Source organism: Saimiri boliviensis, chromosome 1 (assembly GCF_048565385.1).
Source record: "Saimiri boliviensis isolate mSaiBol1 chromosome 1, mSaiBol1.pri, whole genome shotgun sequence".
In the NCBI taxonomy this organism is placed as follows: domain Eukaryota; kingdom Metazoa; phylum Chordata; class Mammalia; order Primates; family Cebidae; genus Saimiri; species Saimiri boliviensis.
In genome coordinates this window covers 216,526,864-216,553,858 of record NC_133449.1, presented here as the reverse complement: position 1 = coordinate 216,553,858, position 26,995 = coordinate 216,526,864, and the positions used below count along the sequence as shown (strand labels likewise).

General features: G+C 34.8%; 1 long non-coding RNA gene across 1 annotated transcript; it reads right to left on the bottom strand.

The window, feature by feature from the left end:
* Nucleotides 1-671: 671 nt before the first annotated feature.
* On the bottom strand, nucleotides 672-26,681 carry LOC141580818 (uncharacterized). The gene is made up of 3 exons (XR_012513166.1): nucleotides 25,928-26,681; nucleotides 17,366-17,566; nucleotides 672-1,288 (listed from the first exon to the last, which is right to left on the bottom strand). It is a non-coding gene; the product is annotated as an uncharacterized LOC141580818 (long non-coding RNA).
* Nucleotides 26,682-26,995: the final 314 nt, after the last annotated feature.

Sequence of the window (26,995 nt, the reverse complement as noted above, 5' to 3'; positions counted from 1 at the left end):
GTCTCTGATTTCATGCTTTGTCTGGGGACACGGGGATTCTTCCATGTATTAATATTATCTTCATAGTATTTTTGGAAACAAAACCCCCTTTGCTTGCTCTGACCATTGCCTCCTCTGTCCTTCTGCCTAATTTCTCAACTCCTTGGGGTCTGGAAAGACTCCAGATTTACCTGAGCAAAAGACTTTCTGTGCTGAGGTCTCTGTCTATGGAGTCTCTAACAATCCCCCATGTAGAATGGCTGTTATTCTCATTTTGTTTTCTTCTACTTTTACATTCTTCTTTCATTACTGTAGTACCCCTTGCAGACTAGCTCTCATTTAAGAGGCAACCAGCTCCATAACTTTGCAAATCAATGAGTTGCTCACTGAATTATCAGTAGAGAGATAATCTTGTAAAACAGTGAGTTAAGGAATCAATCTCTTTATACTAGAATTTGCTCATGTTTAGTCACTGATGCAAAATGTGCAAAAGTGGGAAACTATTATCTCTTAGGAATGGAATTAGCACTTCCTTTCAGAATGTAGCCTTATTTCAATTTTAATTGCGTTAACTGTGATTCGTGTAAGTCCTTTGACTAAAGACACACAGACCAAATAGATGCTTTAGTGAGAAGAGTATTCACAGAACAATTCAGGTAAGGTATTCCCAGATTGACCGGATGCAATTTTAATGACACAATCATTCTTAAGTGTGCACCAACTCCTAGTGCATTCAGATTTATTTATCAACATCATAGAGCACAAGAAGATTTTTCCCCTCACTCTCAATATTGTATGGTAACTGTTTGGAATCACTTTAAAAAAAAAAAAAGAGTAACACTTCAATAAGAAATATGGTAAATATAATAACATCACAGGAATATGTTCTAATGATACTAAATTCTGCTTCCATGAACTGTAATGCCATCTACTTCCAAATTTCAAACCTCCTTTGGTGTCATCATGTTCCAATATACATTTCAGAAAGTTTCAAATAACTCATAAGTTATTAAAATTCCAGAAAAATTATTTGTTGGAGACCAAATGTAAATAGATAACATGTTCAGCATCCGAATGTTACAGAATACGTCTCCAAAATGGCCCATATGTTCTTCTAGAAAAAGCAGCAGTCCTGACAGTAAACCACGAAATATCCTGGAGGCAATGGCAGAGTGCCAGTGTCTTAAGGGACAGCATTTTCCACTTTAAATAACAGACAAAATAAAGCTTTAAAATGTTCTTGATGATGTAGGATTCAGTAAACCCTTCAGAGCGATGCACGGAAAACCTCTTCTTCTTAAGACTGATGCTGAGAAGAAACAGACAAAAAGTAAGAATCGCTCTGCCAAACAGCATAAAGAATCAATTGGTCTCTTTCTGAAATTTAGGAAATTCAATGAATCGATAGACTGTTAGGACTGGGCCACACACGCTGAAAGTGAGCCCTTGTAAGTACTAGAAACCAGAGATAACACAAAGCTCTTCAGAAAGCACTGAGCACAAGCATGGATTTAAAAAGACTGAATTGTATACTAGCAGGAAAGGAAAACAGCTTATTATTTAATAGGCATCTGCAAACGGGGACATTTTTGCACGGGTAAACCAATGCTTAATGGAAAGATAAGTGATTTTAAGTAAATATCAAACTTTATTTTTTTCATTTCTCATTTGATTTTTGTTATTTCTACTTCACTTACTCTGTCTCTAAAAATGGCAAAATCTCTGTCATAAAATAATTTGAACTTAATTAGCATTCCCCAAGGCAGGCAAGCTGGAAGTGTAATAATTCTTTTGAAAGCAAATATCCTTTGATGATTATAAGAATCAAGTATGATCAGAGATATCTTTTCTTGGTCATTTTACAAAAGTTTATCCATCTTTATGTGGCCTATGACACAAAAATTAAAATGTGGAAAATGGTCATTTTAAAATTATAAATAATCAGTGGGGCAGCTGGGTGCCTAAAAAATTTCTTTATGTTATAATGGAAGATACATTAGACTGAACCATCTATTCTATACACAATTTTATTTTGTCATTTACTTTCTCATTAAATACGAAGTTTATAAACTGAGATCACAAATAATTTCTTAGGCTTTCTTCTAAATAAGAAAAGTAAGACAGAAAAAGTCAAAGGAAAGATATTTTTAATTTACCAACCAAATTTAAATAGTAATTATTATAAGAAATTGATCTTAAATTTAGAGCTATTACTAAGTTATTGTTTTCTTGATGTTTATCACTATATTCACTCACTATCAGGCCAGGATTATGAAACCTGCAGAAGGGCATGTAGGTATGAATTCACTGGATGGTAATATCAAAGATTATGGTTTCTTCTTGTGGTGGAATATTAATCATATCTAAATAATTTTGGGGAAAAGACTCTCTTAATAGTATTTAAGATAAGTAATTTTTTTTTCCATTTTCAGTAAGGTAAAGTGTTAAAGTAGTAATAGTGACAATTATTCAAACAGAAATCTCAATTTCTACAGCATACTGGCAGAGAAACAAGATCAATGTTGTATATTCCGCTAATTCTAAACAATTAAAATATATCTTCAAATATGGAGGATGAAGCATGACATCTGGTGGGTGAACAGTAATGACCCTGAATGCCTGAATTATGTCACTACCTTGTGGTTATTTGTGCAGATATGTTTGTGGGATTGGTCTATCTTGGCAACAGCAGCTCCTTTCTAAGGACAGCCTTTACTAGCCAAAGGACATTGACATAGATATTCTATTATCCAATAATTCTCTTCAAGTTTAGAAATTATTCTAAATGTTTTTTTTTAATGCAAGAAATAGTGATCTAGGCTCAGGGGATCTCATCTAGGTGGGACTGCTGGCTTCTGTAGATCTTAGTTCCTTAAAATTTTTGGTTGAAGGCATTCTAAAGTGCAGAACTCCCTCAGATGCAGGCCAGGAGTAGGGGCTTCACTCGCTAGTACTACGTTTTCCTTTGAAGTTTCTAAAAAGTCCTTAGAGGCAAATTCTGTCTTCCTGTAGCAATAGCAAATGTCCCTTTCCATACTATGAGTAATTGTATCTTCAAATGTAGTGCCAGAGAGGGGACTACCCAATAATATTAGAATAGCCTTGCAGAAAGAGATCTATATCTTATATTTGTGCCATGTTGCATAAGACCTGGCCCAGGGCTAGTCATACAAGTCGACAAATACTTCTTATTTGATAATAGCTGTTTACTAAGTTTAGTTAACAAGTAAACTGTAGAACTGTTACACAAGAAAAATCTTCATTGACATTGTAAAAGTAATTGTTACTGGAAAATAAATGTATAGTAAGAGCAGTGAATCTTCATTATAAAGATTTCAGCCTACAGAAAATAGTACCATATGCCAATTCTTTGACTGTAGTGAAAGTGCCGGGTGAATTTTACAATTCCTATATTTATCAACCAAATTAAGTTCTCTATATTGTATCTGTTATCTTTTCCTGTTTTTCTTATTAAGGACATATATGATCCTTCTCCTCTCTTTTTACTAAAACAAATGCAATACTTCATTTTACATTGAATTTCATGTCATCTTCCTTATGACTATCACCACTCCACAGTGACCTATTATTTAGAATTGAAGTAGCATTTTTAAAAAATGGTCTATACCACATTGATTCACATTTGGGTATAAATGTGCATAAGTATATATGTGTACATATGTATATTGTATATTATCTGGAAATAATATATGTATATGCATGTGCAAAACTTACAAGAAAAGCATATCTTTTATGTTAATTAGCTTATTTTATATAGAGCATGTAACACTTTTTCAGACAGAGGAGTAACTAAGAAAAGTTTTCTTCATTTGCTTAAAGATTGATCCCACCATTCTGTCTGTCTTTTGAAATCTTTTGAAAACCTAGATGCTCTCTAAAATACGAATAAGATGTGGATGATAGGCATCAATAAACAATATCATTTTTAAGCAAAACTGTGGTAGTAGGTGAAATAAAGTAAAAAATCAAACTAGTGTGGATTTCCGAGGTGACATATACACAGGCTTCTGTTGTTTCCCAGTAATTCTTCTCCAAAACAAGTCGAAATCATTACTAAGCACCATCTATGTCATTTCTACCAGTATAACCAAACATGCTACATTGTTAAATCCTTCAGCCTGAAGCCACACATGATTCGTATTTTTATCAACAAGGAAATAGAACATAGTAATATTCAGTAAATAGTTATAGGGAGAATAAATGAGAATCTACATTGATTCATCTTCCTACACTGATCTAGGTATGTCTGTATCAATACATAACAGCTAATAATGTAATTTCTGTTATTTCACAAATTCTACCAGAAGTTGTGTGGCAATAATAATTACTTTGCCAAAGCTACGAACATTGTACAGGAAATCTGTTCCATGGTTACAGTGCTACACAGCTCACTTTATTCATTTTTCTCAAGGGAAACTAAGCGAGCGGATATAGGTGGCTTTTCTTTTCAGTCATCACTGTGAGAAAAAAAAAAAAAAAAAAAAAAACAGTGAAATCATGTGTCATCTACATTTGCGAAAATGCCAATTAAGCCAAAATACGGACAGATGACCTTATTATTTAGATTTATTTTTCAAAAGGAGATGAATACGGCATGCTGGAGAATATATGAATGAGGAGAAAAAAAATAAAGTGACGATGCAAAATGTAGAATTTATGGTCAAAATTAAGTGATGAAAAAACATGCTCAGCATTGTCAACAATAAGTGTTTAGAAAATGGCTACGAGACACTTCAGATAATAAGATATCATCATAGGATTTTAAAAATTAGAATATGTTTAGAAATGTGGTGGAGTACATCTTCCTTCTTGTTTAAGTGATATAAGCATGTGGAATATAGAATACCAGGTCTTGCAATCATGTTCTGATTCCACTAAAATAAAGAGCCATTGAAATAAAAATGCATTATTTAGGACTTATTTCCAGTTCAAAACAAGATTATCTGTCATATCCTCACCATCAGGTGGATTCTGGAAGATAATTATTTTGCACACTCAGTTCAGGTTCTTGATTCCAATGCAGGAGGTTACTACAGGTTTTAGAGCAAATGAGAGCCAAAATACATAAACTTTATTGTTATTGTTGCTCATTTGACAAGATAGAATCCCAAATGAATGGGCATTGGCCATTCAGATGGAAAACAAAAGCCTGTTTATCAGCTGGTTAATTGCACTCAAATATGAAATAAGATTCCCAGCAGTGAAGCTTTCTCACATTTCTGTTTCTCACCTAAATGATAAACTATCTGTGAACAGACCCATTTCCAACATCCAAGTGTTTATCATAATGAAGTACATCCGCCACAGGTGACTACTGACCTTTCAACTTCGGTCAGCATCCTGACAGCAGGTGCAGTCATAGGAAAGGAGAATGGAGGCAAGTTTCCTGGCACTGTCATTTTCCTTGTATTTGTTTGGCTTAACTTGGAAATGAGGAAATAACTAAGTAAAGCCAGAACACAGAAAATATTCCTTACACAACGTGTCTAGTGAATGATTTTACTTGCCATCAAATTTTCTGGATTGGGGAAGACTGGAATTTTGTTATAGTTAATTTGTTTTATTAGCAATTTATTTGTTTTTCAAACAGTGGTTGGAAAGGATTATTCATTGTATCGCTTTTTTAACGGTACAAATAATTTAGCCTGTCCGATATCTGCTAGATCACTCGGGAATCATCAATTCTTACTTTACCAGAGGGAAGATGTTAAATATAGGGCCACATCATTCCTCTGCGGAGCTTTTGGACAAGCTGGATGATCAACAAGGGGGTATTTTTAAAGGGCCAGGATAGTACTCTCCTTTGTACCAGTGGAGAAGACTTAACTCTGATACTAAAACTAACTATAACTTACTGAATACCTTTAATCATGTACAATAGTAAGCACATTATTACATGTATTCTTTGTTAATGTGTTAACTTTCCAGTTTCTGCACAATGTCTATGCACAAGTCTCATTAAGGCAGCCTTCTGGAGTAAGTGCTGCTTACCTGGTTTTGACTCATCAGTATCAGAGTAATGACTGCATTCATGAACATATGTAGCCCAGTCACGTGATTTCAGTAAATATCAATACCATCATTGTCTCCATTCCTCTTTATACCTGACCTTCTATTTGTCCAAGACATTACTGAATCCTGCTGAAAAATTAGTATAAAAGATATTCCTTTATGCCTCAGGAACTAATCATCTAATTAGAGTTTAATTAATAGGCAACTGCTCTTCATTTATGCTTCTTCATGGTGACCTCTCCCCAAAATTTTCTTTTTGAAAATCCACTCTCTCCTCATGTGTGTGAATTCCATGCTTCTCCCTCCCTGTTAGAAAAACAATGGGGTCAAATCATTTTTTTCCTAGGCCACTAGTAGAGATTTTATCTGTGGCCTGAATCTACCGTTTGGAGTCTCATTTTTAAGATATTAAAAGGAATTTGAGTGACTTAAGAACAGTCATCACCATGATAATATTCTCACCTCTGTTCTAGATTTTGGATTGTTACTGTGATTTCTTCTTCTAAATCCTATCCTTCCCTAATTCTCTTTAATCATGGTCTGAAGCCTCATCTACCAGCTTCTTATTAATTGTATGAGCCCCCACCCCTACCCTGATATTCTTCCAACAAGTTTCCTCTCGTTTTTGTTAACCAGAGTTGGTTTCTGTGGCTTGCAAAGAAGAAATATTATGATTCCTAAAGTGTGTAATTACTAAAGATAGTTTATAATGAAGATATCATACGTAATATTGGGGGTGAAACAGACAAAAATACCAGTATTAAAGAAAAAGGAAATGATGGTGGTCTCAGCTAATCAGTAAAGGAAACTAGAGACAGTGACCCAGGGCAGAAGGGGGTTTCAACAGGCACAGCAGAATGGATAAGAACTCTCTAAGCAGGGAAAAGGGGCAGTTGTACTCAGGGAACAATGAACAGATCAAGTTCTATGGAGTGGGGATTATCTCAGACTGGTCTTCATGCCACACACATTTGCTTAGTATCTTCAACTGTTGGTCTCTCAGGAACGTGGAGATTGATAAGATTAAGTACCTGCCCTTGCTCTTTAAATAGAGCAGGATACACTTGGAGTGCATTAAAAAAGATTTTGACCACTCCCCTAACTCTTCAGTGGAAAAATAGCATCTTCTCCAAAGTGAATTTTTGGTGTTACCAGTGTATTATTTACAGGTAAAAAAATGAAAATAAATGCTAGACTTAAATAAATGCATTTAAAATTGTAATGAGCAGACGCTTGAAAACTTCAAGGGTAGCACTCCATGAAAATTGTGAGAATTTCTAGCTTCAATTGATTCTCACTTTAACACTTTGAGTAAGTGTAAAAGCATTTGTAAAAAATATATATATATATAACCTATATGCAAAGTAAAACTTAATCTTACAATTGTGATTGCTTCACATACTTCTCTGAAAAATCCTTACTCATACCTCCTCTTCTTTCTGACAGATTTTAGCCAGAATTTTTACCATTTTTTTCTGTTTAGGGCATAGGTAAAGCAATGACAATTTCTATAGGCCATCTTAATGTTTTACGTCTTCTTTTTATATTTTACCATACTATTGGTATTTAAATTCCTCTTGCTAATGAGTTTTTACTTTATAACCAAACTGAACTTTCCCACTGTAGGGGCAAGGATGGCAAACAGTCATATGTAGCAGAGCAAACTATCTCCCTGCCTGACATAATCAAGAAGCTGTACTTGTTTAACCACCTCATGAGTAGAAATGTGGACTACCCACATAGACTACCCATATACAATCCAAAAAGTGCTGATCAGGAGGAACTGTTCCATTTCACCTTAACTTAGAACAACTATCAATGTTGATGGATTTTTTTTGTTCATTTGTTTGTTTGTGGTTGAAATAAAGCAATGATGGCATTCCTGAATGTAACATTATTTATTTAAGTGAACTTTCACAGTTCACATTTAAGTTGGTTCTCTTTTAATTACCTGGGTTACCTGATTATTTATCTTTGATAAATTCCAAGAAGTAGAATTGCTAGTATATACACATGTTCAAGGTTTTTAACCTATAGAGCATTTGTTAGCTTTTTTTTTTTTCAGAATATGTGTACCAATTTATACTCAATCTAGTACTGCGTAAGCTACTGATACATTGTCTTTTGAACTTGAGTTCTGGAGCCCAGGGTAAGGAAGAATATGAATGAGTCATTTGAGTTGTTATAGGAATGCCTAATCTGAATTTCCATCTTTCAATCAGAAAAGTTATTTATTTATTTATTTATTTATTTATTTATTTATTTATTTAGAGATAGGGCCTCACTCTGTTTCCCAGGCTGAAGCACAGTGACATGGTCATGGCTCACTGAAGTCTCAACCTCCCAGATTTAAGTGATTCTCCCATTTCAGGGTCCTGAGTAGCCAAGACTACAGGCACACACCACCACACCCAGCTAACTTTTGTATTTTTTTATAGAGACAAGAGTTTTGCTATGTTGTCAAGGCTAGAAAAGTATTTTTTTAATTGCAAGATTTTTAAATCTCTATTCCTCAGTATTTGTTGTAAGATAAAACCTCTCCTTTGTAAAATTTATTTTTAAAATGTTTTAAATTTATTTTTTGACAAATTGCAATTGTACACATTTATGGGATACCTTATGATGTTTCTATACTTTTGTATATTGTACAGTGATCTAATCAGACTAGTTAGTCTATCCATTGCCTCATGCATTTATAATTTATTTGAGGTGAGAATGTTCAAAAGCCTTTCTTCTAACTATTTTGTAATATATGATATTTTTCTGTTAACCATAGTCTCCCAACTGTGCAATAGATTATGAGAAGTTATTATTCTTATCAAATTATAACTTTGTACCCATTGAATAAACTCTCCATTGTCCCCCATCCCTTCCCCTCTCTAGTCTCTGGTAACTACTGTTCTACTCTTTACTTCTGTGATATAAAAAAGTTTTTAAGATTCTGCATGTGAATGAGAACATGTGATATATGTTTCTGTGTCTGGTGTATTTTACTTAACATGATGTCCTCCAGATTCATCCTTGTTGTCACAAATGCTAGGATTTCATTCCTTTTTTTTTTTTTTGGTTAAATAATATTCCACAGTGTGTATATATCACATTTTTGTTATTCATTTATCCCTTTTTGGGCACTTAGGTTGATTCCTTCAGTATCTTAGTTATCATAAACAGTGTTGCAATAAACATGGGAATGCAGTTATATTTTTTACATGTTGACATTATTTCTTTGGATATATATCCAGTAGTAGGATTGCTAGATCATATGGCAGTTCTATTTATAATTTTTTGAGAAACTTCCATACTGTTTTTCATAATGACTGCACTCATTTACAACCCCAATAGTGTGTATCACATCCTTGCCAGTATGTCATGACTTTTGTCTTTTTGATCCTAGCCATTCTAACTAGAGTGAGGTAGTATCTCACTGTGATTTTGATTTGCATGTCCCTGGCGATTAGTAATATAGAACGTTTTTTCATATACCTGTTGACTATTCATGTGTCTTCCTTTGAGAAATATCAATTCAGGTGTTTGGCCCATTTTTTAATTGAATTTTCTTTTGCAGTTGTGGTGTTTGAGTTCCTTTATCTATTCTGCTTATTAATCCCTTGTCAGATGGACACTTTTCCTCCATTCTGTAGGTCATCCCTTCACTTTGGTAATATTTTCATTATGTTTCAAAGATTTTTAACTCGATGTAATCTCATTTGTGTATTTTTGGTTTTGTTGCCTGTGCTTTTGACGACTTACCCCCACATAATATTTGCCAAGAGTAATGTCCTTCAGCATTTCCCCAATTCGTTTTCAGTAGTTTCATAGTTTTGGGTCTTAAATTTAAATATTTAATCCATCTTTAGTTGACTTTTGTATACTGTGAGAGATAGGAATCCAGTTTCATTTTTCTGCATGTGGATATCCAATTTTGTCAGCACCATTTGTTAAAGAGACTGTCCTTTTCCCAATATACATTTTTGGCACCTTTGTCAAAAATGAGTTGGTTGTAACTGTGTGGATTTATTTCTGGCTTCTGTATTTTGTTTCATAGTCTATGTGTCTGTTTTTATACCAATACCATGCTGTTTTGGTTACTATAGTTTGGTAGTGTAATTTGAAATCAGGTAGTGTGATGTCTTCAGCTTTGTTCTTTTTGATCAGGATTTTTATTTTGTTTTATTTTATTTTTGAAACAGACTCTTGCTTTGTCATCCAGGCTGGAGTGCAGTGACACAATCTCTAGTCACTGCAACCTCCACCTTCCAGACTCAAGTGATTCTTGTGCCTCAGCCATCTGAGTAGCTGGGATAACAGGTGTGTGCCACTATGCCCAGCTAATTTTTATATTTTTAGTAGAGACGAAGTTTCACCATGTTGGCCAGGCTGGTCTCAAACTCCTGGCCTCAAGTGATCCACCCTCCTCAGCCTCCCAAAATGCTAGCATTATAGGCATGAGCCATTGGCCCTGACCGTTTGAGTTTTCTTTAGCTACTCAGAGTCTTTTGTGGTTTTCTCACAAATTTTAGGATTATTTATTTTATTTTTGTGAAGAATGTTGGTACTTTTATAGATGTTGCATCAAATGTGTAGACTGCTCTGGGTAGTGTAGACACTTTTGTTCCAATCTATGAACATGAGCTATCTTTCCATTTTTTTCTGTCTTCTTCAATTTCTTTTATCAGTGTTTTATAGTTTTTCTTGTAGAGATTTTTCACTTCTTTGGTTAAATTTATTTCTATGTATTTTGGGTACCTATTATAAATGAGGTTACTTTCTTGATTTCTTTTTAACATTGATTGGTGTTAGTGTAAAAAAAATGCTACTGATTTTTGTATTCTGATTTTGTATCTTGCACCTTTACTAAACTAGTTAATTGATTCTAAGAGTGTTTTAGTGGAGTCCTTAGGTGTTTCTAAATATAAGATCATATTTTATGCAAATAAAGATAATTTGGCCTCTTTCTTTACAATTTGGAAGCCATTTACTTATTTTTTCTGCCTCATTATTCTGGCTAGGACTTCCAGGGCTATGCTGAATAAGAATGGTAAAAGTGGGCATCCTTGTCTTATTCCAGATTTTAGTGCAAGTCGGGTAGTGTGATGCCTTCAGCTTTACTGTTTTCGCTTAGAATTGCTTGGGCTATTCAAAGTCTTTTGTGGTTCCATGTGAATTTTAGGATTTTTTTTTCTATTTCTTTGAAGAGTATCATTGGAGTTTTGATAGGGATTGCATTAAATTTGTAGATTTCTTTGGGTAGTATGGTCATTTTGAACAATGTTAATTCTTTCAATCCATAAACACAAAATATATTTCCATTTATTTGTGTCTTTTTCTATTTCTTTTATCAAAGTTTCATAGTTTTCAGGGGAAAGATATTGCATCTTCTTGGTTAAGTACGTTAGTTTTGTACCCATTGTAAATAAAATTGGCTTCCTGATTTCCTTTCCAGATCGTCCAGTATTAGAAAATGGCAACACGACTGATTTTTGTATGTTGATTTTGTATTATGTAACATTACAGAATTTGTTTAGTAGATCCAAAAGTTTCTTGGTAGAGTATGTCATCTGCACACAGGACCACTTCAGCTTTCTCCTTTCCCATTTGGATGCCTTTTATTTCTTTCCCTTGCCAATTGCTCTGACTTTTATTACTATGTTGAATAGAAGTGGTCAAAGTGGGCAACTTTGTCTTGTTTCTGAACTTAGAAGATTAGCTTTTAGCTTTTCCCCAATCAGTATGATGATAACTGTGGATTTGTCATAAATGTCCTTTATTGTGTTGAAGTACATACTTACTAGACTCAATTTGTAGAGAGTTTTTGTCATTAAGAGATGTGAAATTTTGTCAAATTCTTTTTCTGCATCTATTGAAGTGATCATATGAGTTTGTCTTTCTGTTAATGTGGTGTAACCACATTTATGATTTCTGTATGTTAAGCCATCCTTGCATCCCTGTGATGATTCTCACTTAATTATAGTGAATGATCTTTATAAGTTGTTGTTAGATTTGATTTGCAAGTATTTTATCGAGGATTTTTGCATCTATGTTAATCTACAGGGATATTGGCCTGTAGTTTTTTTGATGTTGTGTTTTTTTGTCCAGGTTGGGAATCAGAGTAGTGGTGGCCTTATAAAATGAGTTTGGAAATATTCTCTTTTTCAATTTCCTGGCATAGTTTGAGGAGAATGGTCTTCTTTAAATGCCTGGTAGAATTCAGCAGGCCCAGGGCTTTTCTTTGATAAAAGATTTTTTATTACTGATTTTCTCATTTGTTACTGGTCTATACAATTTTCTATTTCTTCATAACTTAATCTTTGTATATACAGGAATGTACCCGTTTCTTCCATATATCTAATACACTGGCACACGGCTTTTCAAAATAATCTCTTACAATCTTGTATATTTCTGTGGCATCAGTTGTAATGTCTCCTTTTTTATCTTTTATTTTATTTATCTTTTATCTTTAGTCAGTCTAGCTAAAGGTTCATTGATTGTGTTCATCATTTCAAAAAAAAACTTCATTTTGTTAATCTTTTGAATTGTTTTTCTAGAATCTATTTTGTTTATTTTAGTTCTAAGCATTTTATATTTTCTTCCTTCTAAATACTTTTGGATTTAGTTTGTTCTTATTTTTCTAGGTTTTTAGGTCATATCTTTAGTTTATTATATTATTATTACTGTTATTATTATTATTAAAGATCTTTTTTCTTTTTCTGGTGTAGGCATTTATTGCTAGAAACTTCCCTCTTAGAAATGTTTTTGCTGTGCCCCATAGTTTTTGGTATAATGTGTTTATATTCTCATTTGTCTTCAGGAGATTTTTTATTTCTGTTATAATTTTTTCATTGATTTATTGATTTTGTTAGAAACATATTGTTTAATTTTCATGTAGTTATACAGTCTCTGAATTTATTTTTGTTGGTGATTTCCAGTTTCATACCATGATGATCAGAAAATATACCTGATATAATCTCTATCTTCCTAAATTTCTTCAGACTTGTTTTGTGGAATAACATGTGTTCTATCCTGGACAATGTTCTATGTGCAATTGAGGAAAATGTGTATTCTTCAGTGACTGGAGAAAATGATCTATAAATGTCTGTTAAGTTAATCTGGTCTATAATATAGTTTAAATCCAATGTTTATTCCTTATTTTTTTTTGTCTAGATAATCTGTCCATTTTGAAAGTGGGATGTTGAAATCTACTTTTATTGTCTTCTTCTCCCTTTAGGTCTAATAATATTTGCTTTATATATCTGGGTGCTCTGGAGTTGGGTGCCTATGTATTACAATTGTTATATGTCCTTGTTGAATTAATCCCTTTATCATTATATAATGAGGTTTTTTGTCTCTTTTTATAGTGCTTTACTTAAAGTCAATTTTATTTAATATAAGTATGATTATTCTTGCTCCCTTAAACACTTTTTGTAAGGCCAGTCTAGTGGGGACATATTTCTTCAGCTTTTGACTGTCTTGAAATGTCTTGATTTCTCCTTTACTTCTGGGATAGCTTTGCTAAATTGAATATATAACTTTGAATATATAATCATTTTCTCTCCTACCCTGAAAGATTTATGCTGACAAGGCTGCTGATAGTCTAATAATAATAATTCTCTTATATTCTACTTGATGCTTTTCTTTTGCTGCTTTAAGAATTCTCTTTCTTTGACTTTTAAAAGTTTGATTATAATGCATCTTGAAGAGGATTTTTTGGCATTTAATGTAATTGTTGGTCTTTTAAATTCCTGAGTTTGGATGCCCTTATCTTTCTCAAAACTTGGGAATTTTTCGCTATTAGTTTATTAAATGGGTTTTCTGTGTGTTTCTCCATCTCTTTCTCCTTCTGATACTCCCTTAATGCAAATTTTGTTTGCTCAGTGTTATTCGGTATGCTCGATAGGCTTTCATAATTCTTTCTTATTCTTTTTTTTTTCTTCTGACAAAGTTATTTCAAAAGACCTGTATTCAAGTTCAGAGACTTTTTATTCTGCCTGAGCTAGTCAGTTGTTGAAACTTTCAATGGTGTTTTCATTTTATTCATTGAATTCTTCAGCTCCAAGATTTTTGTTTTTTCCTTTTCATGATCTCTATTTCTTTGTTGAACCTCTCATTCAGATGATGAATTGTTTTCCTGATTTTATTGAATTGGTTATCTTTTGTTTATGTTCTCTTTCATCTTGCTTCTTTAAGACTATTATTTTATAATAATAATCCTTTAAAGACATTTCATAAGTACTTGAATTCCTTTACAGTCATTTTATAAATATTTTTTCTTTCAAGTCTGTTACTAAGAGATTGATTGTGTTCTTTTGTGGATGTCATGTTTCCTTATTTTTAAATTTTTCTTATGTTCCTATATTTATATGTGCACATCTAGAGAAACAATCACTTTTTTCCATTTTATGTAGTAGCTTACATAGGGAGTTTTTCTGTAGATAGGTCTTAGGGTGTCAGTTGCATATAATGCATTAACTTTGGTTCTGGGTGGACACAGTAGCATGGTCTCTGAGCAGTTTATTTAACTATAATGCTTGTCAGCAACATCTGTGATTGCCTCAGTGGCCTAGTCTGTGTGAGTTTATGATGGTGTTGATGCAGTTTTGCTGGAGGTAGGGGAGATATCAGGCTGGTTGTGGGAGCAGATGTGAACAGGCACAGAAAATTGACAGGCTGTCCTATGGGATTTCCATGAAGGCAGTGGCTCCTGCTTGACTGGCTGTTGGACAGGGTACAGCTGGCTGAGCAGCTGTGTGGCTGACTTTCTGGAAAAGTAGATACCACTGGTTTGGCTATTGAGTCAGGTGTACATGTGTATAGCAGGGTCAGGTGGTCCTGTTGCAGTCTATCAGAGGAATGAAGCAGCCATCTGACAAGTACAGCTTGTGCTCGACTTATGACCACGATTAGTTCAGACAGACCAGTCGTAACACAATTTGGTCATAAGTTGAGTAGGCTATATGTACAGTACTGTGAAATGATGTTATAAAAATCTTTCAGTCATATTTTATCATAATTTTCTTTCATTAGTTATATATTTTAATTTTCTTTGTTCATTTTATGCCATTTGTGTCATCTCTATGCTATGTTGCTTCTCACTGCATTTTTACATTAGTCAGGTTTAAATAAAACACTGCATTACCAGTACAACTGATTTAATATTTGCAAAGCATACAAAATTACAAAATACAGGTGCATACAAAAATGCAAAATACAGGTGTAAAAAATACCATAGGAAACATTTTCCCAATTGCAAAACATATCAAAATATATAAACATGTACGAAACATTTTATTGGCTGCTTGTGCTTGGCTGCGGATCGTTGATGTGGTCATCTGAGGCCGCAGTTGGGGTTACCGGAGTTGGTTTTTTCATAAACATGATGAGCTTTGTCTGAATTGTATGTTTCTTTTTTTCTTCATAAATTTCAAGATACAGACGAAACACATCGTGCACCATCCGTTCAATCCTTGCAAATCGTTCGATGTTTGGGTCCATTGCTTCGAAATGTATAAGAAGTTTATTCAGTAAAGATAAACCATCTGATAATCCCTTAGCGGTGAACTTTCTTTCTGGCTCCTCCTCTTCTTTCTCTGCTTCTCTTCTTTCTTCTTCTGCCACTCCTCTTCTTCCAGTTCAATTAGCTCTCCATTTGTAAGTTCATCAACATTGAAAATCTGTTCTGCTAGATATCCCTCATCCGTAATTAATTCATCCAGACTATCAATAAACTTATGTGCTCCTTCCTCATCCACACTCGCTGCTTCTCCAGTCACTTGAACACTATGCATTTGGAATCTTTTCTTGAATCTCTGGAACCAGACTGTGCTTGCTACAAATTCTTGACTGTAATCTTCTCCAGCACGCTTCTTCAGAGTCTGAAATAGACTTCTCACCTTCATCTGCACAGTAAAATGACTTAATGGTGTCCATTTTTTAATTTGATCTTCCATCCAAATATATAGCAATTTCTCCATTTCATGGATGGGCCTGCTTCGTTGCTTTTTTATAACTGTTGATCGCATGGGTGCAGAACCTTTCACAGCATCACGAATTCTTTATCTTTCAAAATCGTCAACAGAGTCGAGTGTGATAACTTTGTATCACATGTGATCACATTCACTTTCTTTCCTCCTTCGTACTGCTTAATTACCTTCATTTTCGTGTTGAGATTGATGGCCTTTCTTTCCTTCTTGGCAGACTGAGGCGTAGACAAAGACAATTTCCTCTTGGTAGACATCTTGGGATGGATTTGATGAAAAATATCCAAGACACAAAATACAAATTGCTGTACCGAGTCTGGGATAACAGGTGAAATGGTGCACGCGGAGATGGTAGTGCTGCTGGAAGCTGGTCCTCACTGTCGTACACCCAGTTGGGCAACGTTTGTGCTGCCAGACGTGGAGCAGTCGTGGCTAGCAATTGGGGTCATAAAGTCAAATGGTCATAAGTTGCATAGGTCGTAAGTCGATCAATACCTGTAGTTGTTCTGGGCATTGGTGCGCATGAGCATGGCCATGCCATACAGCCTTAAGGAAGTCTATTCACAGGTTTGAGCCACTGCAGCACTGGTTGTCAGGCCAGGTGCCATTACATGCAGGTGCAGCAGGACTGGTGGCCTTGCAGAAGTCTTTCCAGGGACTTGCAGCCACCACTGGACCAACTGTCAAGCCGGACACAGGTAGCATGAGTATGACAGGGCTGAGTTGATTTGCAGTGGTCTGTTGAGGGGATCAGATCACCATAGTACCAGCTTTCAGGCTGCGCATGTGCAGGATAATTCAGCCAGTCAGTTGTTCAGCACAAGTATGCATGGGTGAGGCCCCCAGCTGACTGTTTAGTGGCTACCCTACTGTGCAGCTCTCTGCTTGCTTCCAGGAGGGGTGGTGTGCCACATGGGTTTAGATGTCAGAGTCTTAGTCATTCCATCTAGCCTAGGCTCTTGGCAGCAAAGGTCATGATATTGCAGACACTGGTATGAACATGGTGATAAGACAGTGGGGCCTCTGCCATAGAAAGAATTGGTTGCTACTGAGCCCCAAAGCAGAATGCACTCTAGTAGTGTGTCCAGTTTCAAGATGAAGCTGAGCCATAGCAGCTTCAGCCATGGGGTGGAGAGTGCTCAAGGTGGGATTCTACTCTGAGGCAATGCAGCTGTACAACTCCAGGCTACTATACAAACTGGAGTGAAGGCCTATGAGGACTGTGGGACTCTTCTACACCAAGGATTGCTGGTGTTTGTGCCTGCCATGGGGCCCTCTGGATAACTCCAGCTTACCTTTCCTTCATAAGATGTCTCCACTGACTCTGAGCTGAGCCTAGTGGAAGAGGCAGTGTGGGAAAGGTAGAATGCTTTGCTTACCTCTTTATGTTGCTATCCTGGTTTTCTGTACACCACAGGGATTTTTGTTATTCCCCTGGTGTTCTTCAGCATACTCAGTCATTGTATTCAAAGTATAGTTGTTTACTCAGTGTTTGGTCCTTTTTGTGGGCAGAACAAGTACCAGGTAACTCTAGCCAGCCATCTTGTTGATGTCAATCTATTCTTTTTAAAATATAAATCCTACAAATACAAAAGAACAGACTTTACTAAATATTATCACAGAATTTACTTTCCACCATGAGGTTCTCCATTCTGTACTTATCCATCTCTATCTGTCTATCTACCTACCTACCTATCTCTACAAAGGGAAAGTCATGGTTTGGACATTTTACACTTGTAGTCACCCTCATGTCTGTGTCTGTGCTCATTTCATGCCTCTTTCATCATGCTCTTTCTCCTCCCCCAGACCTATTCTTAATCTCCTTTTTTTCAATTTAAAGGACAAACCACACCTCTGTCATGTTGCCTCTCTGACTATCTGGCTCATAGTAATCATTTTCTCCACTTCTCACCCCTGACACTACATTGTTACAATCTAGAGGATAAATATTGGCTAAAATACAGTTACTAATGAATTTAAGCTTAATTGTTTTTAGAAGGAAAGTGCTCATTACCTACTATTTAAGAATAATGATCAGCTGAGTATTTCATTCCTTTGACCACATTGTTCTTTGTTATTAGAAAAAGAAATTATCAGTCATCGTACATATAACTAGCTCATAAAATAATGATCTTTTTCAGAAAGATAACTTGCTGTCATGACATGATGATGGTGATCTACTTAGATTTCTGTATTTTCAAGACCCTGAATTTTTCCTTGAACCCTCATCAGGAGTTGTCAAGTTATGGCTGACCCATAGGTCATTATTTTTCAAAATAATTGGGATTCCTTCAACTGTATAGTAGATCTTGTTAAATATAAATGAAATGCAGAATTATATATCTTCATTTTGGAAAGTCTCTAATATGAAACAGTATTATTCCCAACATAACTCTTCCTGCTCTCTCACTATCATCCCACCACAGACATAGACACACACACAGAGACACACACATATACACACATCCCTATGCACATACACATTCCACAAAAAAACCCTTTTGGTTTGAAATAACAATTATTCTCTTTTCATTACAAAATATTTTCATGCAACTACTCAATAGCAAACTTAGATTTTTGATCATTTCATCCACCCTCAAAAACACACTCTTTAAATGTGCATAGTTTTAATTTTATTTGCTAAAAGCTAGCCTCCATTTTTTCTCAGATGAAATATTTTCCTCATATCACTTTCATATGTAATTTTCATACTCATGTATTTTCTATTAACCAAAAATAAGAGTAGACTATAATCCTGAAGTTTATAACAATTTATCTGTGACTTTCAACCTTAGTTTCCATAAACCTGTCAATATCAATTATAACAGGAAGACTTTCTGATTACTGTTTTTCCTAGGAGTTTTTTTAAATGAGAATAATAATAAATAAGAGGTAGAAATAGAATTACTACAAATAAGTACAAATAATTGCTACTACTATATGAAAACATTGTCAGTTGTTAGATATAATCATTTCTGCCTGAGCTCTTGAAATAAGTACTCAGATGAGGCAGTTCAAGTTATATGTATTGTAAATGGGGAAAGAAAGAAAAATAGAATCCAGGAATCTTGTTCATTTTTGTGCAGAAATAAATTTTATATGCATTCAAGGTTGGATCTCATAGTATCAGTTTGTCAAATAATCTACAAGTTAATTTTTTGAGGAATAGGATGTCTGTTTCCTATCAAGTATTTTCACTTTCCAAACTTCAAAAGTAGGAACTCAAGGGAATTCTGTGTATTTCACTGTTAAATGTGAACTAATTATTGTTCATATGAGAGAATTCTGTGTATTTCACTGTTAAATATGAACGAGCTATTTAGATAAGCTTTTAAGATTTGTTTTTCCTTTATAGCATGGAAAAGAAAAAAATATATAACTTACTCCTGCTTCTCTTGATTCACTTCAATTATATAGTTTCCCTTCTTAATTTCTCTCAAAAGACTTAGAACATTCAGTAACACCTGCTGGGGTGGTACCACCAGTGGCATTTCCCCAGAATGGTGCCTTATGTTTGCAGTGGTACAAATTACTGTCTCTATACTGCTACTAGTCACCTAGGTTATATCTGACATCAGAAGGTTGGCCACAGTGAACTTTCTTCATGCCCACAGTGGTAAGATGTAGAAACTTGGGGTTCTGTGTAGTTGTGTCTTTTACCCAGCCCAATCAAACTCAGAATAGAATCTTTGTCCTACTACAGATGGTCAACAGACTGGAGTGCGCCAGTAATCTGAGAAGAGGCCAAATTTATTTTAATTACAAATTACTCCATCACTACATTTATCTCTCTGTACCTGTAGTAAATGCAACAGACAAGTTAATATACATTATTTAAATAACCATCAAAACCTTTCCTGCTTCAGCACTCTCCACTTTTCTCTGGAAAGCCTGTAGGTTTGTAGGGATTTAAAACTGCAAGTGCCTGAAGTCAAGTTTCAGTTCTAGCAAATGTGGGGTAGAACAAGCTGATCAGACATTGGAACAACAAAGACAGGAGGATTAAGGCAGTCTGCAAAGATGAAAGTATAAAGAGATCTTGGGGGAAAATAGCTTGAGAAGAGCCTTTTAAAAATCAAACAGAAAAACTCTCATCAGTTGGTTTTTACTTCTTTTTTAAAAATGTAGCAACATGTGCAAGGAGTTTTATATATCAAGTTATATCTCTCATTCTTAAAAAAAGAAATAAAAGGCAAGCAGTTTAATAACCCTTCAGCATTTTCCCCAAAGTTACTTAGCATTCTTGCCATTAGAAAAACATTAATTTGAGAACACTTTCAGGAAAAATACACAGAACTGGAAGGAAACGCATTTGCCCATGTGGAAATACTTAAGTTCTCCCATATTAAACCTGTCTGCACATTCATAGAGAACTTATGACATATTTCCTTGTTATGTATACACTTTTTTTTATTTAACAATGCCAAAAAGTGATAAGTTGGAGACTGAGAATTAGACTGACAGTCACCTGTCATTCATTGTCCTTTATTCTGACAACCTCAGGCATTCAGGCATGGATTTATGGGTATTTCCCCCTTTCTCTTTATTTTTAAAAGGGATGGGGGATGGAGGAGAATATCACAGGATTCAGTCCTGAATAGACTTTTGTTTTGCTCTTTCTTTTACCTCTTGACTGTGTCAAATGCAGTGTGTCTCCCATGCAGTTTCTCTCTTTAGAGAGCCTTGGCTTGGCCAGCTAGTTAGCATTCAGAGACAAGGCAAAGAGGATAAAATTCTTCTCTCTGCTTGCTGAGACTGCAAATAAGCAATTAGACTAAAAGCAATGTATTGGAGAAAGAAGGACATTGCAGACATCATTGTTGACTGGAACCTGCCAATGTAACTTTAAAACTGTAAAAACTTCATAGCTGGGAGAAATAGTCACTTAGAGGCATGTAAGTTGGTTAAGACACTAAATCAGTATTTGCTACAGACATTTCTGCTGTGTAATGTATTCTGTGAACTGTAAGATTTTCCATTTAATCCTGTTTACTTATTGTAATGAGAAACAAATTGGTAAAATTAGCAATGGTGATAGAAAATTCAACCTTTTATTGTATCGCATGTTATGAAAACATTTTCTGGATTGGCATGTTACTCCCATTTTCATTTGAGCTCACTTTAAAGCTTTGTAATGGAAGGCTGAAGGTTACAAACTGTTTTATGTCTGACCAAGCAATATCATGTGGCTCTGCTGCAACATTCTATGAAAGGTTTAAAACAATATATGCCAGCCATTTTCTGGTTGTCAGTGATGGTATGTGAGCTAGTTCTTAAAACCCTTCTCACTCCCTTCTTTAACACAGGTCCAGGTATGTTATGCTGAGTTCTAGTGACTGATGCACTTCCCTTGCAATGCACAAATGCATTGACTCTATTAGTAAAACTGGGATTACCTAATTCCATTATGTGATAGATAGATTAGTCTCAAGTATGCCTTCAAGATTGCCCAGATGATGGGAAGCCACAAGTAGACCTTCTTGATTAGATATCCATTCCTTTTCCTCTTCCCACCCCCATCTTTCCAAACCACGTTTCCCAAAAGTTGAGAAATGCTAGCCTGATGAATTTATTTTTACACATTCTAAGCCAGGAAAAAGAAAGGAATCTGGATTATTGACATTCTTTACCGGAACTACAGTAGACTAGAGTTAGCAGAAAAAACTGCTAATCATCACAGTTTTCGTGTTGGAAGCAATTTGCCTATAATTAGTAAGTTGATAAATACCAACAAAATGGGTGCTAAAACGAACAACTCTTGTGCTGAGAGACATTTGACTCTACATTACACTTTGCATTTTTATATATGCAGCATTACATTTTGTTACAAAGAGCGACAACTTTAGTGGCAGCTGAAGCACTCTAATCTGTCTTCCGAAGAAAAGCAGACATACATCTTAATATAACAACTTCTTTTATAAAACATATCTGTTTTTTCAAGGCGTAAGCAATGCATGGATAAGAAAAGAAGTTGGTCTTTTATTTATTTTATATAAAATGGTAACAGATGATGTAGGACTTGTTTTGCTAGATAAGAAAATGCCATTGCACATAAGATTAAATGGTACCAGTGACTTAGGGTATATTCTTCATTGGTAATACCAAATTCACATTTGTTTGTAGATATTTGTGTTCTGCATTTCATATAAAACAGCTATTTTACTAAATGTTTTAACTCCATATAAACTCAAACCCATGACCGTTTTTGTTTAAGTCAAACAAGGAAATGCATCTGGTGTGCTAAAAAGTGAGACAAACATTTAATTCAAACAAACAAGATATGATATATTTTATCTTTGAAACCAAACCTATTTAAATATATGAAATGTTTTAATAAATGACAGACAAGATACAATGTATTTTATCTTTGAAACCCAACATATTTAAATATATGAAATGTTTTAACAAATGCTAGCTTTTGTAAGGGTCTAAATTATAATAGGTGCTTTACACATAATAAATAAAAGAATATGATGGCTTTATCAGTGGTATACTAAAATTCGACTTCTTTCATAGCTAGCAGAAAACGTAATTTCACAGCAAATTCAATCTGTACAATCTGATAGAACAAAAGAGGTTATCCCAAGAAAGAAATAGTGAGGGTATAAATAAAGAAACTTCTTTGTGTGAATGTGGTAGAAAAGACTACATCTTTCTCGTGCTTTTTAAATGGTAACTAGTATTTTTAGTCAGTTTTAGGGACATCCTTATCTGCAGCCCCTTTATAGGTAACTTGATGAGCACATGTGGGTATCAGAGAACTTGCAGTGTCTTTATAATACAGACCACATGGTAAATAGACTGACTACCTCCTATCAAGTAACTTCTAACATAATTTTTGACACATTTGATTTATTTTTTCTTTCCTATTAAACAGTACTTCTTTGGTATTTCCAAGTACTGGATGAGATAGTAAGAATTGGCCACAGGAAAGTAAACACATTTTGTTTTTCTTCCCCTCTTCAGAATATTCTACGATGGATGGTAAAATATTCAGCCGTTTCAAAGTCATGTAAACTATCCCAAATATGTCAGAGGAAGAAGAAGAGGCTGCAATTTATTATTTTTCTATGATAAATCAACATGAAAGAGAACATTTTAAAGGACCAAGTAGCTTTGTTTTCATTTACAATTCATATCAATAATTTCATACCATGAGCACTTTGCTTATTTGAGACATATCTTCCATCAGGAACAGATTGATTATTATAAAACAACAACAACAAAAAAGAAAACATTTTGAGAAGCATGTTGCAGTTATTTGTGAAGTATTTATTTCATCTCATTTATTATTATTATTATTATTTATCCTAGTTGAAACTTGGGCTTCAATTCATGGGGTATATATGCTTTTAATGGTGATTTATGTATGAGATTGAATCAAAATTTATTTTGTACATGTATATTCTTCACAGTTTAGTATTGTGCTAACAAAACAAAGTAAGTATTTTCAGATCTTTGAAAAAGCCTTTCTCTTACCTATTTTCCAAGATCAAGAACAGTATATTTGCAGACAGTCTGAGAATAAAGAGGGATGCTTGACCTGGTCAATTTTGCTGCCATTCTTTGACCAATATTATTTAATTTATTTCTTTCAACATATAAGAGATCCATTTAAGAGATCCCAACATTTTGCATGTGTCATATAACCTATCTCCTTGGAATATTTCTTTCTTTCTGAAACAAAGTTGCATATAGTGAGCTGCAAGAGCCTTTCTTTGTGCTTGGTTTCTTCCCAACCTTTTTTTTTGCCATTCAAAAACAATGCTGACACATGCATGAAATGACAAACAGCATTACTATAATAAAGGAGTTTAACCATACCCAAAGCACAGTCATACATTAAATTGTTTCTAAAAATACTGACCTAAGAGCCTCTATGAGATGTTATAAGTAAAATTTGAAGAAGAAAGACATTGGGTGGTGAGAGGTGCTCTCCTTTGTAGCCTACGTAATTGTTGGATTGCCATCATATTTGCTTGAGATGCTTTTGTCAGATATTATTTCATGTCTCTTTGTCAAAAGGGGAGGTTTTGAAGGCTTTTTCCTTCATCTCGATGACTGCTGTCAGGGCTCAGACCAAGCCTCCTAGGGCTAGAGCACTGTGTCCAAAAAGCTTTCGGTAAAAAGCCTTTAAGCAGCCCAGCCCCTCATTTCCACTCACCCAATCAACACATAGGCTTTATCAAAAGAAAAACGCTAACATTTCAGCATAAGTTTCAAACACCAGAACTGTGACTTAGTGACTATTTTTCATTAAGACCTGGTGTTGAATAACTCTTACCCACTCCCATACAGAATGTAATGTAAATCTAATACAACAGTTATGTCATCTTCCTGTGTAAGTGGTGATCTTCTAGAACTGATGATTTACAAGGCTATTCTAAAAATGGTTGGCAACTCTAAGTAGATGGTTTCCCAACACTTACGTAGGGTAGGATGGAGTAAAAACAAATTTATTTTTTATTCATTTTCTTCTTCATAGAAATTAAGTATAAAGATCATGGTAAAGCTTATCATATCAGTAATCAAAAGCAGAAAAAGAAAATAATTTTAGGATATAAAACAAGAGAACTATTTTCTGCACAGAACCAACTGTGTGGAGAACTATTCAATTAGGACCCACAGTTACTTTTAATGACGGTTGTGGAATAAGTGGAAACATCTGTTACCACGAACCACCACAGTGGCTACACATGAAAAAACAGTTGTCTCTTCTATTGATTGGGACTAGTCTTTGTGGAATATTCTTATTAGCATGCTTAGAACAACCATGCATATCTCTAAGCCAAGTTAATTATTCTTGGCATTTCCAAGAAATGATCTACAGTTATTTTTTTACCAAAGGCAGGGCGCAGGGGAACCCTTTCTCTGTACATATTTTATGATGGTTCCCCATGCCTAATTGTCCTACTGTATGTTGCCCTATTTCACCAGCTACAGTCTGAATTCATTCCCATCCTCTCCTTAAAAGTTTGAAACCCCCTAGTGACAGGAATATTAATGTGCCAACACTGTCATATCTATTTCAGTTCATACATATGCAATGTCTTTGTTTTCAAAGATTTATGTCAGACTTTGCTGAAGTGAGGTATTCTACCATTTTAGATAATAGCATGCCAAAGTGATGTTATCAGCCACATTCAGCACTCACTCAAGCAAACGGGAGGAGCATCCTTCCTTTATGGCTTAAACTCACAGAAACTGTTATTTATCCTTATGTGATGAGAAAATCTTTCAGGGGTAAATGGTGTATTTTTAGAAGAAGATTATGGCCATCCTGTGGATTATCTTTTAATTAAGAATGGATGATTTGTGCCCACTCTGCTGTAGCAAACGTCTTGCTGCTAATGAAGTTTAAAAAGACTTACTTTATTTAATTACAGCTAATCACCAGGGTAAAATGTGGAATTTTCTTTGATCCTGAATGTATTGTGGTAATCCCTATGGCAGATAGCATCTCCTCAGAATGTTTTGAGTTTTTCAGCTGGTCACAACTTGGCAAAAGGTGGCACCACCTTACGCTAAAGAATTTCTTTCATTCCCTCTGTAGTTGACTACCCAGGCATAAAAAATACATGAAATTTTCTTACAAGCTGAGATGGCCCCTGAGACAAAAAATGTTGAGATATTCAAAAATTTGAATATTTTACTTTGTTTAGTATCCAGAACAGGGTTCTTTACTCTTATTCAATGATTTCATCTAACCAATATGATTGGACACTCTCAATATGCCAGATGCTATTCCAGGCACTAGGAATGGAGAGAGATGAAGAGAATGTATTTAGCCCACTATTAACCAACCTTTAAAGATGAACTGTGTTTATGTTCTACTGTATTTAGTCCATAAGAACATAAATAGATGGGTGTGCTTGAAAACCAACAACTGTTTTTGTCATGAGTTTGGTTTGTTTTTAAATCATTGGAATAGAATTACTTACTCAAGCCTCGTAACATCAAGCAGGACTATCTTTTTTATTGTATATCTCTTCTGTCTCTTTCCTTTGGAAAGTACAATAAGTTGACTCCCATTTTCTGGCATTATTCTTTCCTGAATCTCAAAGAAAATTATTTTGAGGATACATATTAAGCCACCCTTCCTTGTAGATGATATATATCTATGAGTTTTCATCCTTATAAACACCAGACTTAATCATTTTCACCAAAAGTAGAATATCATTCTTTGGTATGCTCTAATATTTATCCTTTCAAATGTAAATTATATATTTTTCCCCCCTAAAGTAAAAGCCCGTCCCCAAAATTGTTTTGTGTGTTTTAGTGTGTTTTGGTTTTAATCTCAAAGAGGTCATGTTATTTTTTATCAAAGTATCTTCTTTCTCCTTTTTGGGGGTTTTTGTTCTGTAATCTTCAGTCCATGTGACCCAGCTGATGTTGTCTGGTTCTGAATAAAGGGCCTGAAGTGCAAGGTCGTGCTGGCTCCTTGGGAGAGAACAGAACTGCAGATGGGAGAAGAGGGGACGGAGGCCAGCAGAGACCTGTGTCGGACAGAAGAGGGCACCAGCAAACTGACCTACTCACCCCAGCTGCTGACCCCCGCTTTGACCTGGGATCAAACCAGCAGCTGAGCACAATAGATAGGCTGGGTTTTTTTTTTTTTTTTTTTTTGAAAACAAATTTTTCCTGGAACATGAAAGAAATATATGTTATAGCATACCTTTCATGATTTTATAATTGGTCATTTTCAAGAACATAATGAAAACGCAGCTGTCCTGCTAAAATAATTCTCACCAAGGAGGGGCAGTTAGTGAAAGATAAACAATTCCTTTGAAAACTATGTAAATTTTCTATCAAATTGTTACTCTATAACTTTAAAAGAAAAAAAGTCATCTGGGCAGAATTATTGGCTTCACATCTTCAAATGTGTTCTACTTTGTTTAACAAATTGAAGTTTCAATGAGTTCTTTTGCTTTGCCAGGATTGAAGCAGATTTAAAGTAGGTTTGTTGTCAAATCAGTGTATGGGTCTCTATCTCACACCTAGGCTTCCAT